Source organism: Vanessa atalanta, chromosome 28, assembly GCF_905147765.1.
Source record: "Vanessa atalanta chromosome 28, ilVanAtal1.2, whole genome shotgun sequence".
NCBI lineage: Eukaryota > Metazoa > Arthropoda > Insecta > Lepidoptera > Nymphalidae > Vanessa > Vanessa atalanta.
Genome location: NC_061898.1, coordinates 3,331,624 through 3,335,847, shown reverse-complemented (window position 1 = coordinate 3,335,847; position 4,224 = coordinate 3,331,624). Strand labels below are relative to the sequence as shown.

General features: G+C 41.5%; 1 pseudogene; it reads left to right on the top strand.

The window, feature by feature from the left end:
- Window positions 1–1,386: 1,386 nt before the first annotated feature.
- On the top strand, window positions 1,387–3,591 carry LOC125074538 (annotated as a pseudogene).
- The last annotated feature ends 633 nt before the right edge of the window (window positions 3,592–4,224 follow it).

Sequence of the window (4,224 nt, the reverse complement as noted above, 5' to 3'; positions counted from 1 at the left end):
CCAGACCCGCGCCCGCCTACCGAAAGGTACAGGCGATATATTTCTAGACGTAGCCAAGGCATTCGATAAAGTCTGGCACAACGGACTTATTTATAAGCTCCGCAACTCAGGCCTGCCTGATACGCTCGTACACATCATACGAGACTACTTATCGAATCGCTCTTTTCGCTACAGAGTGGACGGTACACTATCGTCCACCCGTCCTATCCGAGCCGGTGTACCGCAAGGCTCCGTGCTCTCTCCCATACTTTTCTCTCTGTACACCTCGGATATCCCGAGAACCAGAGCTACAGAACTCGCCCTATTCGCGGACGACACAGCTGTGTACTGTGTACTCAACGTCCCGCTCCCCCGCCCTCATAAAGGCACGTCTCCAATCCGCGATTAACACGCTTGGCGCGTGGTTTCGGAAATGGAACTTAACACTCAACCCCGATAAAAGTGCAGCAGTGTACTTTTCGCACTCAACTCACAACATAGCTAGGCTTCAAGCGATTCAAAACCGCTTCCTACGCATTGCCTCGGGTTGTCCGTGGTATATGCGTAATGTTGATCTCCACAGAGATTTTAAAATCGATTCAATAGCTAAGCTATTTAAAGATCTCTCCATCCGTTACTTCGACAAAGCGTCGCAACACTCCAACCCACTTATATCCAAGGCGAGCAAGTATAGCCCCTTGGAGCTACCCTATCCGATCCGTAGGCGTCCTAAGCACGTCCTACACGATCCCGTCGACAGACTCACTGCCGACAATTCTATATATACAGGTACACACAACACACACCGACCCCGCCGGCGGGGTTGAGGTCCCTCATACCTATAGCCTAGGCGTGCGACGTTGAATGCACACGTCATTCCTCCCTCGAGTCGACGACGGCGTCCTAAGCCGAGGTTCGGCCTCACAGGAGGCGCCCTTAGGACGCGCGTATTCTGAGCCCTTAAGTGGGCTCCAAACACCAGGCTTGAGTAGTTTAGCTCGCCTATCCCACCCGGTGACGCTGTAGAGGCCATTAGGGCCAACAGCACTAATCATTTCGAAAAAAAAAAGACGATATTATTCCAGTTCTGACGTCCCGCGCGGATGTCTCTACGATGAATAAGGCTGGAAACAGTGCTTGACCGACGGTCAGCGCTGACCGTCAGTCAGCGTAGCTATATCTATGAAAGTCTATGAATGCGCACAGAGCTACGCTGACGGTACGCGCGTTAGAGCAAGGCCCCATTAGTGCGTTGCGCTGCGTTGCATTTTGTTGCGTCGTCGCAGTGTCGTCACTGCGTTATTTTCCATATATTTTTTATAACATGCCCCATTAGACCATTGCGTCGTCGCGCGCGACGTTTTAACGGACCGACGGACAAGAGACGACGCAGGAGGGAAGGTGATGCGCTGCGTTGTCGGAGCTCCGCTGCGACGACGGACAATGATCCACAGGTAGAGGACGAAGCTAGACGAGCGTAATTAAATTTTTTATATTACGATGAGTGAGCAGAATATTGATATTGATATTGATTTTCTCATATCCTTGGTCCAAGAAAGACCCATTATATGGGATAAATCACACGAACACTACAGTGATAAATTTCGTAAGGCTAATGAATGGGCAGATGTTTGTAAGAAATTTGAAGTTTGAAGTTGAAGATCAAAAAAATAATAAAATTGGTGAGTTGTTATTTATTTCGATATTTATAAATTCAATACATAAGTTAATTTATATTTTTTTCAACTGCCATGGTAAAGTCCCTTCTGGACTCATAAAGTAATTAGCAAATTGATCTCTGATAAAATTTTCGGCTAATGATTCTTCATTAGCATGAGGTCTCAATTGTGGGAACCTATTTATTGCCATATCGTCATGTTGTCGTAAACCATCGTGTTGTGGAACAAAATTATGTAAAACACAACATGCTTTTACAATATTAATAGTTAAATCATATGATGTATCAATTGGCCTATGCAAAATGCGCCATTTATTTGCCATGATCCCAAATGCACATTCCACATATCTACTGAGGCGATAATTATAAACTCTCTGTTTCACATTGAGATTGTTTCCGCCGTATGGGCGCATAACATGCTTACTTAAACCAAAAGCTTCATCACCGACGAGTACATAAGGGATTAGTAACTCGTTATTATGGTCATTTCCAAGTGGTTGAGGATCAGGCAATGGTAATTCATTTCTCATTAAAATCTTGTACAGTGTCGAATTTCTAAAAATAGTAGAATCACTTTCTTTTCCATATGCACCCACGTCGACAAAAACAAACTTATAGTTTGAGTCAACAACCGCTAGCAAAACAATAGAAAAATAATTTTTATAATTATAAAACAGAGAGCCACTTTTGTCTGGTTTTATTAAACGTATATGTTTCCCATCAATTGCCCCGAAGCAATGAGGAAAGTTAGTTTTGAGATCAAAATCTAATGCAATATTTTGAAGTTTTTCTATTGTGATCTCTTCTATGTACTGTGGTCGAACATATTTCCATATAGCTTGACAAACTGACGAAATAGTTCTAGAAATTGTTGCTCTTCCACGTTTAAATTTGAAATGCAAGTCGTTTATCGAATTTCCGCTGCCCAAGTACCTGAAATAGAAACACAAAAATTTTTTGTCTTCAAAATGCACTAAAAAGCTTAAAATAATCAGTTTTCTACAAAAATTTGAAGTCGGTGCCAGTCAGGTAAATTTATTTTAAGCCGTTTAAAAAACCGTTTCCCTTTCAAACGAAACAAAAATCGTTAAAATCCGTCCAGCGTTTGTGAGTAATCGGTGTAGGTACATAAATAAAATAAAAAAATACTGGCCGAATTGAGAACCTCCTCCTTTTTTGAAGTCGGTTAAAAAATAAACAACCATTAAGATTGTTCAGTGTGGACAAGTTAGGTACTTTCACATTTTTTTCTTTCTTTGCAGGTAACGAGGTTGTGAAAAAATGAAAAAGCGTGAAGGATAACTTTTTTCGATATGTAAAAAAAATAAAAGAAAACAATTCGTCTGGATCAGGGGCAAAACAATTGAAAAAATATCATTATTACAACCAGTTGCTGTTTTTGATGAAAGTTACCCAAAATAAAACTGACAGTAGCCTTGAAATTATGCATGAAGAAACGGGACGAAATGAAAACACAACATCATCTCCATTTCCTACAAAAAAAAATGACCTCGTTACCTCCAGGTCCTTCTCGCTACGTGCCTGCAAGCCGTAAGAGATCACACCCATCTATAGATGATTTCGAGGCACAAACTTTAGAAGCGTTGCAAGAGAAAGAAAACCGCCACTTTTCATTTTTCAAAGGAATTTTGCCTTCTTTGGATGGATTTACGGAATTACAAACTTTGACATTCCAAAGCCAAGTTATAAACATAATTACCGAAATGCGATTCGGGGAACAGGCAGTTCAATCAACAATCATCAGAGTATCTATCCATGGGCAGAACTGAGACGCAACTGCGAAGGTGTGCGTACCCTCTTGCGTTGCGAGGGCGCAGCGTCAACGCAACGCAGATGTGGCATACAATGCGTTGTTCCGTTGCGACAACGCGATGCAACGCAACGCAACAGATAATGGGGCTTCGCCCTTAACAATAATTATTTTGCCATGGTACACTGCCATATTCAGAATTAAAATACTCCTTATATTTGTCACGTATTTCATTAGCTGTTGTAGGAACCATTTCTGTTGAATCAAGTGGCAAAAACTCCTCTAATTCACACCCGCTTAGAGATTCTTGGACCCCTTTCACGCCCTCCTCTTTGTGTATAAAATTTTGCAGTAAACAACAAGCTTTCACAACATCAACAGCCAAATCCAATGACACATTTAAAGGTCGATGAAAAAATCGCCACTTATTGGCCAGTATCCCAAAGGTGCATTCTACATATCGTCTCGCTCTTGTTAACCGATAATTAAAAACGGATTTTTCTGCATCAAGCATTTGACTATTATATGGGCGCAGTAAATTCTGATGTAATGCAAATGCTTCATCACCTACGAATACATATGGCAAGGCAATGTTGGTATTAGGTAAGGAAGTAGGTCCTGGCAAGTTCAAAGTATTGTTAATCATGTTGTGCCAGAAAGCTGTGTCTTTAAAAACACCTGAATCACAATCCTTTCCATAAGCACCGACACTGATATAAATAAAGTTGTAGTCATTATCGGCGACTGCCATTAATACAATCGAGAAGTAATGTTTGTAGTTCAAAAACATCGATCC